This window comes from Setaria viridis, chromosome 3 (genome assembly GCF_005286985.2).
Source record: "Setaria viridis chromosome 3, Setaria_viridis_v4.0, whole genome shotgun sequence".
Taxonomy (NCBI): domain Eukaryota; kingdom Viridiplantae; phylum Streptophyta; class Magnoliopsida; order Poales; family Poaceae; genus Setaria; species Setaria viridis.
The window spans coordinates 44,484,902-44,497,295 of NC_048265.2; the positions used below are offsets into that span (position 1 = coordinate 44,484,902).

Here is a 12,394-nt window from a genome sequence, read left to right on the forward strand (position 1 = left end):
ATGCTATTCTGTTCCTTATTAGAATCATAACATGCTCTCTTCTCCCCTTATTAGAGGAAAAAAATGCACTGTTCTCCCTTATTAGAGGAAAAAAGTGCATTGTTACGATGGATCGCTGCGTAAAAAATTGAAGAAAAATAGCAGCACCTAGGGATTCATGAAGTTATAACGGTCAAGTGGGAACACCAAAGTACCGATGCGCATCATCAGATGGTTTCAACGAGAGAATCCAACCTGGCCCAATGGGTGTGAACGAGAACAACAAACCTCAGGCGTCCAATTAGACAGGCAAAGACAGAAGGAAGAAAAAGAAAAGAGAAAACAGCAAGCCAATATTTTTTCTTTTTGAAATAAGGAAACAGCAAAGCCAATGGACCGTGTCCACCCAGGAGCTCAAGAAGGAGCAAGAAGCGCCCCCACACGGCCTTGGCAGGATCCGCCGCCGCGCGCGTCCCTTCCTTTGTGGACCTCGTGACCGCGATCTCGCCGTCGGGGAGCGAGCGGAGCGGATTGGCCGCGCCGCGCCCTGGCCTCCCGTTCCTTGCCTGGTCCGGTGCTCTTCGCCTCGCATCCGAGTCGGCCGTCCGGGAAGAGTCCGCCGGAGCTGATGGCATGGAATTGACCACCGCCGCTCGCCGCCGCCACAGAAAAACAACGCCAGGACAAGATGCGCTCGTGTGGCCTCGTGGATCTGGATCTCTCGGCGTTGGAAAAGCCAGGTACAATGTCACACGAGATTCCGCATCATGGTCAACTGATGGAGGTAGAAATTGCAAGGCAAAAGTTACTCCTCGACGCCGCCGTATTCTTCTTCACAAAACAAGCGTACACTATCTAGCTTCACTTTTAAACAATGGGAACACGGCGAAAAAGGATCTTTTTCCTTGGTAACATGCCACACGCAAAACTGGCCTGTCGCCTGACGGGCATGTTTGACATCGACATGCTCTCTTTCCAGGTCCAAGAAGGATGCTGGCGCCAGCACGAATGAGAAGGCCGTTGTTACTGAGCATAACAGAGCTTTGATGTCCAATTGTCCATCATCCACCAAAGTGCAGGGGCCTGGAAATGCCAATTTTCCTAGCACCTGCAAGAAATGCGGGGTATGACTATGCAACAAGTGCAGAGTATGACTAAGCAAGAATACATAATATATTATTTTTGTACAAGTAGGGTATGACTAAGCATGAAACACATAGTATGACTATGCAACAAATGCAGGGTATTTTTTGCTTTTGTCCTTCAAAATGCTGTCTTCCTCTGCCATTTCTCCATTATTTCAAAACATGCCATTTAATGATGAAAAACTGAAGAATACCACCACTAGTAGAGAATTGGGCTTTAGTCCCGGTTTGTAGGGTGCAAATATCCCGAAAATCCATCCGGGATAAACCAACCGGGACAAAAGGTGGGGTCTTTTATCCCGGGTCATTCAACCGGGACAAAAGATCCCCTTTTATCCCGGTTGGTAATACCAACCGGAATAAAACGGGTCACCACGGCCGGCGCTGCAAAAAAAAAAATCCTGAGCTCCCAGGAGTCACAAGTCACGCGATTTTTCACGCGAAATATGCACGTGCGCGCTGCGTGGGATTCGAACCCACAACCTCCAGCCTCGCGCGTAGCTTCCTTGCCATCCCACCTACACACCACATCTAACTGTGTAGGAGATGCTATCCTTTTGTATTAACTCGTGGGGGACCCTTTTATCCCAGTTTGTCACACCAACCGGGATAAAAGACCCCCTTTTATCCCGGTTGGTATTACAAACCGGGATAAAAGGGTTCGAGGGATTTAGTCCTGTTCCAGTGACCTCGTTGGGGACCCTTTTATCCCGGTTTGAAACATCAACCGGGATAAATGACCCCCTTTTATCCCGGTTGGTATTACAAACCGGGTCATTTATCCCGGTTGGTGTTTCAAACCGGGATAAAAGGCTCTCGACCCTTTTATCCCGGTTGGTGTTACCAACAGGGATAAAAGGGGTTTCAAACCGGGATAAAATGCCTCTCAGGATCTTTTTTTCACACTAACCTTTGCAACCGGGATAAAAGGTCCCGGTTGGTGAGCCCCCCACCAGTGACAGAGCTTTAGTCCCGGTTGGTAAACCTTTTATCCTGGGCCAACTTTAAACCGGGACAAAAGGGGGCGCATCGAAAGCCAATTCTCTACTAGTGCACCTCAAGTCGAACAGAAATTTCCATCTATTTCAAGATTATTACTTGAAACATGCATGCTGTAGAATGTCGAAAGAAATGTGCATATTAAACACGCAAAGCATGCACAACAGGCACATACAAGAGCTGAGAAATAAATTAAGGGTACAACCATGTAAACACGGAAGAAGCTTTGTACAACGGACATACGTCAGTCCCAGGTAAAATAAGAAGAGATCTTGCTAGTCCATCAATACATAGCTAATCATACCTGCACAAATGCCAATGAACGTTAAACCTCTGAAGATGAGATCTCCATGCGTGTTTTCTAACTAGTAATTCATCACTCGTCAGCCAGGTGTGGCTAATGATAACCACGTTTCCTCTAATTCTTACATGGTAATCAGAGCATCCTCTTTCATAAACATCCAAAATCTTCACCACATTGTCCATGGCGTCAACTTCATCTGCGCCGGCTCAGCTAGGGGTTGTTTCTGAGAAACTAACTCAAGACAACTACCCTGCAATTCGAGGTACTCAACTCATGGTAATCCTAGATGGATCTATCCCTGAGCCGCCCAAAACCTTGGAGGTGGCCAAGGCGGACAAGACGAAGGAGATTGTCCACAATCTCGATTATGACTCGTGGATTGCAAAAGATCAACAAGTTCTAAGCTATCTGCTGAACTCTCTTACAAAGGAGGCGCTAGCACCGGTGCAACGGTGACTACCTCGGCAGCATGGGAGGCACTTGAAGCTATGTTCTCGACGCACAACAAGGCAAGGATTTCAAATCTACGCATGCTGCTTGCTACAACCAAGAAGGACAACATGACCTTGTCGCAATACTACACCAAGATGTGCACCTTCAAGGATGAGCTGGCTGCGGTTGGTAAGGTGATAGATGACGATGAGATGGCTCACTTTATTTTAAATGGTTTTGACTTTGATTACAACCGTTTGTATCATCTATGCTTGGTCGTGTTGGATCTGTCTCTTTGAGTGAGTTATACTCTCAGTTACTAGCCTATGATATGCTCCTAGAGATGTACCATGAAGGAGGACAGTTCCAGTCATCTGCTAATATGGCTGGAAGAGGGCACGGTCATGGTCGTGGCAATAGTCGTGGTCGAGGCAGAAGTGATGGTGGCCATGGTGGTGGTGGCCAGATCCGTGGCAATTCTGGTCCAAGTAACACATCCAAGCAAGGGGGTCGTAACACCAAGACCATATGTCAGATTTGCAAGAAGGTAGGACATGAAGCATCAAGATGTTGGTATAGATATGATGAGGATGAAGAGTAGAAGCACAATTACAAGACAGCAGGGGTAGCTACCACTGGTTATGGCTACGACACAAATTGGTACGTAGACAGTGGAGCTTCTGATCATGTCACTGGTGCACTTGAGAAGATGACGGTCCATGACAAGTACAATGGACGAGATCAAATCCATGCTACAAACAGCTCAGGTATGAGAATTAGTAATATTGGTCATACAACTTTATATACCCCTAGCAAAAATTTACATTTTAGAAACATTCTTCATGTTCCTAGCACTAGCAAAAATCTCGTCTCTGTTCACAAACTTGCCAAAGACAATGATGCCTTTCTAGAATTTCATCCAAATTTCTTTTTTAATCAAGGATCAGGGAACGAAGAGAATTCTGCATCAAGGTAGATGCCGGGGCGGCCTATATTCCTTAGAGCCACGGTTATTCATTGAAGGTCCCAACGAGCAAGCTTTTGGAGTTAGTAAGCCGTCAATATCTAGATGGCATAGTAGGCTTGGTCATCCAACTTTCACTATTATAGAGAGAATTCTTAGTTTGAATAATCTTCCTTACGATAGCAATAAAAATTCAGTCTATCTGTAATTCCTATCAAATAGCCAAGAGCCACAGTACCTCTGAATTTCCTCTTGAGTTAATTTTTTTAGATGTCCAGGGACCAGCGCCAATGTCAGCAGGACGGCATACATATTATGTTAGCTTCATCGATGATTTTAGTAAATATACCTGGATATACAATCTGATGTTTTTCAAGTCTTTCGGGACTTCCAACAACTTGTTGAGAGAAAATTTAGTAGAAAAATTAAAGCAATGCAATCAGATTGGGGTGAAGAATATGAAAATTTGAATTCTTTTTTCCAATGCATTGGTATTGCTCACCAAGTCTCCTAGCTCCATGCTCATAAATAGAACGGTGTTGGTGAAAGGAAGCATCGTCACATCATTGAAGTTGGACTTGCCCTTCTTGTTAATGCATCTATGCTCTTGAAATATTGGGATTATGCTTTCTTAATAGCTACTTATCTTATAAATCTCCTGCCAAGCAAAGTTATCAAGTTCAAAACCCCTCATGAGTGTCTTCTTCAGGAGAAGCCCGTTTACATGTGCCTAAGAACCTTTGGCTGCGCATGCTAGCCCAATCTACGACCATACAATACCCACAAAATAGCCTTCCGCTCCACATGGTGTGACTTTCTAGGGTATAGCTTCATGCACAAGGGGTTTAAGTGCCTCGACATATCTACTGGTCGTATCTACATATCTAGGGATGTGGTCTTTGATGAAGATGTCTTTCCTTTCGCCCAGCTTCATCCAAATGCCAGAGCTCAGCTTTGCAAAGAGATTGTGCTCCTTCCAAGCTATCTTCTCAATCTAAGCGGTATAGGTCTAATGCTACTAATGCCTCTGGTGATATATCTATTCATGCGTAGGACATGGATGAAGAAAATTTGGTGCAAAACAGTGTAGAATCGGTTCATCTTGACCCACCAGCAGTTCCAGGTGCTGAATTCGATGAAGATCCGACGACGCCAGGCGTATCCGGCCCAAACCCTCGCGCTGATCTTCCTGCGACCTCGGGAGCTGCTGGGACCAGCGATGGCTTGACGCGGGGGGGGGGGAGCAATAGACTTTCCCGCCCCTGCGCACTCCAGTTCGACACGGACTCCGCCCGCGCCCAGCTCGTCGAGTCCCGCTGCGCCACATGACCCTGCAGTCCCCGTGTCTTCCTCGTGGCCAGCCAAAGCTGAGGGTACAGGTAGATCTTCCGTGACTCCAGCTGGATCAGATGCAATTCAAGATAAGGCCTCTCCTCCACAACGGTGTACACAATCGCAACATAGTATTGTCAAGCCTAAGAAATTCACTGATGGAACCATTCGATGGTTGAATTTTTGTGCTACTAGTGAACCAGAAAATTTGCATGAGGCTCTAGCATATCCCAAGTGGAAAAAGGCGATGCATGAGGAATACACGACATTGATGAGAAATCAAACCTGACATCTTGTTGAAGCAAAGCAAGGAAGCAACCTAAATGGGTTTACAAGATTAAAAGGAAGACAGATGGGACAATTGATAGATATAAAGCATGCCTGGTAGCAAAAGGTTTCAAACAACGTTATGGTATTGATTATAAAGATACATTTAGCTAGCTCGGTTGTCAAGATTGCTACAGTGTGGCTAGTCTTGTCCATTGCTATTTCTAGATATTGGTGTTTGAGACAATTGGATGTTCAGAATGTGTTCTTACATGGCATTCTGGAAGAGGAGGTTTACATGAAGCAGCCTTCAGGCTTTGAGAGTGCTCATGGTCCGCACATGGTGTGTAGACTTGATAAAGCTATATATGGCCTGAAATAAGCTCCAAGGGTCTGGTATGCAAGATTAAGTTCTAAACTTATTAATCTTGGTTCTAGAGCATCAAAATCAAATACTTCTCTGTTTATCTATCAAAAATCAGAAGTTGTTATTTATATGCTTATATATGTGGATGACATTATTGTTACTAGCTCATCTAGTGAAGCTGTGACGGCTTTGCTACTTGATATGAATAAAGATTTTGCTTTGAAAGATCTTGGTGACTTGCATTACTTCTTGGGAATAGAAGTTAAACGAGATAGTCAAGGCTTGTGGCTGTCTCAAGGAAAGTATGCTCAAGAAATCTAGACATGAGTTGGCATGACAAATTATAAGGTATCTCCTACACCGTTATCCACATCAGAAAAACTTTCAAGTCATGAAGGAAAGCTACTAAGTTTTGAAGATGGTACATGGTATAGAAGTATAGTTGGGGCATTGCAGTATCTCAAGCTTACTAGGCCTGACTTAGCCTTCCCCGTGAATAAGGTGTGTTAGTTCTTGCATGCGCCAACTAGTGATCACTGGACAGTTGTCAAGAGAATTCTCAGATATGTTCGATATACCATGGACGTTGGTTCTAGCTCAATGGTGTTAAGTGACTTTTCTGATGCAGATTGGGCCGGTAGCGTTGATGATAGAAGATCTATTGGTGACTTTGCAATATTTTTAGGACCGAATCTTGTATCTTGGAGTGTTAGGAAGTAAGCTACAGTTTCAAGGTCAAGTATGGAGGTGAAATACAAATCTATGGCAAATCTTACAGCTGAAGTAATTTGGCTGGAGTCCTTGCTAGACTAACTTGGAATCAAATTGAGACAACCACCTATTCTATGGGGACAATTTGGGAGCTACCTACTTGTCTACAAATCCAGTGTTCCATGCTAGAGCAAAGCATATATAAATCGATTTTCATTTTGTGAGAGAATGAGTAATGAAGAAACAACTGCAATTCAGGTTTATTTCTACCAAAGATGAGGTTGCCGATGGTTTTACCAAAGCATTGCCATTTTGAAAATTTGAAGAGTTTAAAAGCAATCTAAATCTTAAGTGTAAGAGGAGTTTAGATTGAGGGAGGATGTTAGAATATTTAGGTCTCATTCTTCTGTAATTGGTTCAAACTCTGCTTGTCATCATTAGGCGGTTCGGTTGCTTAGAGATAGATAGAGTTAGCTTTTGTAAAACGTCCGAATCGCATACGATGACAGCGTCATGTGTATCTCTAGGCTATTGCCTCGTATATAAATATGCTCTCGTGGTAGCTTAAGAAAAGCAACCACATTTCCTCTTATTCTTACCTAGAGAAAATCTAATACTCTCATTATTCGTGTCAAAACATCAATTAGATTACTTTTTATTACTAGTAGTTACTAAGTTCTTCGTGAACCAAACAGCTGTTGGCCGTCGAGCTCGATGCCGAACTCAAAGCAGAGCACCTCGAACTCTACGCTGCATCAGCGGGGAGTTGAGGTACGGGGGAGAGCAGGGGAAGCGTCGCTAACGGAAGGTCTGGCGGCGGCGGAGAAGAGCCGGTCGCTGATCGTCGGCGGTGGAGAAGAGCCGGTCGCTGACCGTCGGCATTGCGGTGTGCGCGGTGGAGACGGGCGGGCGGCTAGGCGGCGGGGCTCCGTGTTGGCTGCCGCTGTGGCGGCGGAGGAAGGAAAACGATGTAAAATAGGGGAGCGTGAGCGACAGGCAAACGGGTTGGGCTGTGCTGGTCTCTGGGGGTTTTGGGCCGGAGTTTGCAAAACTCATCCAACCATCCCAAAGAAAAAGGCCCCAGCGTCTACTTGGGCCTAAAGTTTCCCTTTTCCTTCCTACAAAAAGGAGAAGGCTTTCTTTTTCTTTATTTTGAAAGCAACATGCTCCTCGTCCTCGAGTTGAGCTGCTACATGCAGCAGAGCATGCCGCATATTTCTTGTCTCCGGCACTAATGTTTGCCTGTTTGGTATGCGGCGTAATTATAAAACTAGGCCTTATGCTAGCATGCCATCCATTGCTCCATACTGAAACATGAAGCAGTATAGGAAAGTATGGAAGCATCTAGATCCCAATTTGAGGTTTGGGAATTAATGATTACACTTTTGACTAATAATTTCATTGAAAATATGAGCATAGTTCAGTCTGATGAATTGGGCTTCAATGCGGTGGCGGACCCAGGCATCGGATGGAGCCTGGGCAAAGCTCAAGCAGAGGTGCTCTCTCTTCCCAGATTTTGACGACGAGAGGGATGGTTTGAATGGGCTGAAGAATATGGTCTCCTTTGTGAATTCTTGAGAGCCCGGGCATGTGCCCAGGTGACCGGCCCTAGGTCCGCCCCTGCTTCAATGGATGCTACGATAATAGCTTGAATGAATTTACAGCGAAAAACTTAAGGCAAAGGTATATGGTAGGACTTTTCTATTTTACCAGTCAAGAGGCGCATATAGGATGATAAATTGACCGTATCAATTGGCTAGATACCCATCCTATCAAGAGGGGTCAATATTGATTAGCTTGACGGTTCTATAGTGCCACTTTGTTCAAATAATTGCATTGCATGTATATGGGTTAGTCTCGTTTGAAAAGGTGGAAAGAGCGACACAAACTGTATTTTGAAAATGGCTAATGAGCAGCATATTGTGGACAGTCCACCATTGTATGGGCGGACAGTTCTTTAACTTTGCAAATTTTAACTATGCAAATTTTGAGTAATGTGTTCAGCGGATAGTCTAGCCAAAAAGGACGGATAGTCCGCCAGCTATTTTTCTGTTTCAGAAAGAACCATCCGTGTTGAGCGAAAATGTGAAGTGTGGATGGTTCGGACCCCATAAACGGTCTGCCGACTTATGCTAAAATTTACGTAGAACCTTCCCCAGTTCTGTGTGTGGGCGAGAAATGACCATCAGACGGTTCTATTATAAGCTGGAGTAAACAAGAGCCTTAAGTCAATGCATGAAACTAACTGTTTTCCATTCTTCATCGATCCAAGTTTGTGGATAAGTCAACGTTTGATCTTCTCTGTTCACGAAAATGTTGTTTTGGACATCTGCAAAAGATACTATTTTTTTAAAAAAAATGAACAAGGTATGAGAGTTGCCAATTATATTAAAAAGAAGATAAAATCTCAGATTGTGTCATCAAGATACTATATTTTAAAACGAACTAGGTAGGAGAGATACCGATTATATTAAAAAGAAGATAAAATTCCAGACTAGTTCAACGACCAAAGAGAGAAAAAACCTAAAAAACAACACTGGTCAAACATCGCATCGCACCACGTCATCATTCCACTCAACCCAAATAAAAACAAAAAACAAACAAATGATACTGGTCGGTTGGATTGGAACTTCAATACACATTAGCCTCAACTCATCTCATCAATATAAACTTCAACCGATCGAATTGGAACTTCAACATGTAATGTTTTTTGACCGAAGTCAGCGGGGAAGCCCCTACCTATTTTTTTTATAATTTCTTATTCCAGACCCGTTTAATTCTCTCCCTCGAACCCGAATCTACTAGGTACTACTCAGATGCTCTAACCAGACCCTTTCACGACTTCAACATGCAATGTTTGTGCTCCTTGCTGCTAAAGAAATGACCTCCTCGAGCCTAAACTCGATCCGGTTGCCTAAACTACCTATTTTGGTAGGTAGTCGACACCTCGCCTACGAAGCTACTAAATGGAGCCAAGACACTAATTTGACCATTATTTACAAGTATAAATGTGTGCAAAATATAGCAACTTATCATATTTTGAAATTACCTTTGAAGACACACCATTTTTAAAAGTTTAATAAAAATAGTTGAAGAGATATTGATAGCCCAATACATGTGTAGATTGCGCACAACCAGAATTTATTTACGACTATAGATAGGCAATAAATTATAATGTCTAAAGTTATCTTTTAAAGTTTAATTAAATATTCCATTTCCATAAAGTTCAATTAAAATTAAACCTGTCGACTGCAATCTAAAAAATGCATCTCACAGAAAACAAAACCTGTAAAGGCTAAAGTTCATCTCCCATCCGTGCATGTGACTCAGCAAAAAACAAGAATACTAGTTCCTTTGGAGGAACCACGTGCTTGGAAATCCCTTTGATAGCTCGAGCCCCTTTTCAATGATCTAAACAATTACCACCATGTACACATGTATAGCCATAACAAAATTACCAAACTTCCAAACCTACTTAAAACGCAAAAAGGCAGTGTCACATCCAAGGCGTAGCTACACTGACAGATACTGTTGTCAGTGGGATCACGACACGCCTTAGCCTAGAAGGTTAGCTTGACAGGTGACATTTAGCCCACTGATTGGTAGGCCCCATTTTGCTGCACGCACTGCATGTGTATTCCCACTCACACGAAACAAGTGGGCGAAATCTTGAGAAGATCACAACCAGCATGTATGGTTGATGTGTATACGACACGACCAACTCGTAAAGTTGCAAGATAGCTCTGGTACTGTACTATATCCATGAACTCGCTTTTTTCTTTTGCCATCTCAATTCCTAGAGAGAGATGGGAGTTTACATGGACGGATTATTTGCCTAGGTGTGCAGGCTTACTTTCCCTGAAAACAAGAGCCAATTGGCTCGTCTCTTGGCCATATTGATCATTTAATTTATGACTAACAGGGAGTAAGACATAAAATCTTAAAAATATCTAGCCATTCCATTTTTAAAAGTTTATTAATAAAATACTCGAAGAGACATATATTGATGGTTAAATCAAACTTGTTACCTTGGCGGCCAAACGGCCAACTTGGCAGTAAAAAAATCGTGTTTCCTTGTCTCTCTACTCTTGGCGGAGTTTGCTTGGCGGTTGTCCGCCAAGAACAATTACCTTGACGATTTTTTTATATAACTTTGCGGTTTTGGACTCCAAAATAATTTTGGATTCTGGTAGTGTGCATACAACCCAAAACCATTTTTTTAACTAGAGTGTATAATTAAACATAGAAAAATTCTTTAACAATTAAGTATAGAAAAGATGCGTGACACAGAAGACAAAAGCCTTTAAAGGCTATGGTCCTCGTTCCCTAGCTGTAGTCCTACTCCATCATGCATGTGACTCAGCGAAAAACAAGAATACTAATATTCTTTTGGAGGAACCACGTGTTTGAAATCCCTGTGCTAATAACTACTAACTAGAGCCTCCTTTCAATAATCAACATATAGTTACCGTGTACGCGTGTAGCATCATAACGAAATTACCAAACCTCTTCACAAAAACACGTGTAGTTACCATGTTACATAGCCAGGAGCCCAGGCGTTGTCAGTACTCATAGTAGTAGGGATCACGACACGCCGTAGCCTAGAAGGCTAGCTTGCTAGCCAGCTTGACAGGTGACAGATAACCCACTGACTGGTAGGACCCGCTTGGCTGCACGTACTGTGCTCCCACTCGTACATAACAAGTGGACAAAATCTTGAGAAGATCACAACCAGCATGTATGATGTATATACTACACGACCAACTTGTGTAAAGTTGCAAGCTAACCCTCGTACAGTACTATATCCACGGATCAACTTTTGTTCCCTGTTTTTTTTTTTTGCTGTCTCGGTTTCTATTTTTAGGTTTCTTTTTCTCTTTGCGATGAGAGAGAGAGAGAGAGAGAGAGAGATGAATGGGTCAGCTCCCTTGCAGAGGAAGAGGAAGCAGAGGGGGGCCAGGTAGCCAGACGTACACTCCATGCAAAGGCTTCCACGCATGCATGTTTTGCAGCTTACTACAACAGCCAGGCCAGGCACCATCGACATCGATCGATCTGTTATTGCATGCACATATTATAGCGACTATTCAGATATGCCCCTCGACATCCCTGCTTTATGTGATGATGCGATTTGGAAGCGAGAGAGAGAGAGAGAGAGAGAGAGAGAGAGAGAGAGAGAGAGAGAGAGAGAGAGAGATTATGTGAAGTCGAAGCAATTATGTGCCTTAGCGAGGCATGGTATGCTTCATTGCAAAACAACCCCACAGGGGCATAGATGTACATATCTTTGTCCCCTCAACTGATCTCGCTGCCTTCAGGTGGCCATGATAGCCTTCTGGCTCAAGGGAAGTGACAAGGGGAAAAAAAGACAACGAGAGCTGGAGTCAAAGACAAGAAGACTAGAGCTCCCCTCTCCCTGAGTGTTCTCTCTCCCTCTCTCTCTCTTTCTCTCATGAGTCATGAGCCATGAAAATGCTTGGTTCACCCGTACCACATACACGAGGGCTGCCACAATATATTTGACACACCACATATAGTAGAATGTGTTGTGAAACATTTTAATTAGTGATCAATTAGTATTAGAGATAATTGGACATGACCTTTCGTGAAAGGGCGTGGACCTTTCATGAAGAGGCCAACTTCCAAGGGACATGATACCGTTTCAGCATATCCTTTTCCCCTTATAAATATGTAACCAAACCATTTATTCAATCAATGAAGAGAATCATCAGATTTATCCTTTCAGTCTTTCTTTCTACTTTAACAGAATGTATTACAGCAGTGTCCGCGTGTAACACTCCATGAGTCATTATAGTTCTACAAATAGCATACAAAATGGCATATTCATTGTTGTATATTTAACTGTTACTCCTTGATGCGATGAACACTTATTA

General features: G+C 43.3%; 1 non-coding gene across 1 annotated transcript; it reads left to right on the top strand.

The window, feature by feature from the left end:
- Positions 1-3,053: 3,053 nt before the first annotated feature.
- LOC117851072 (small nucleolar RNA Z247) lies at positions 3,054-3,188 on the top strand. Its single transcript, XR_004639439.1, has one exon. It is a non-coding gene; the product is annotated as a small nucleolar RNA Z247 (small nucleolar RNA).
- Positions 3,189-12,394: the final 9,206 nt, after the last annotated feature.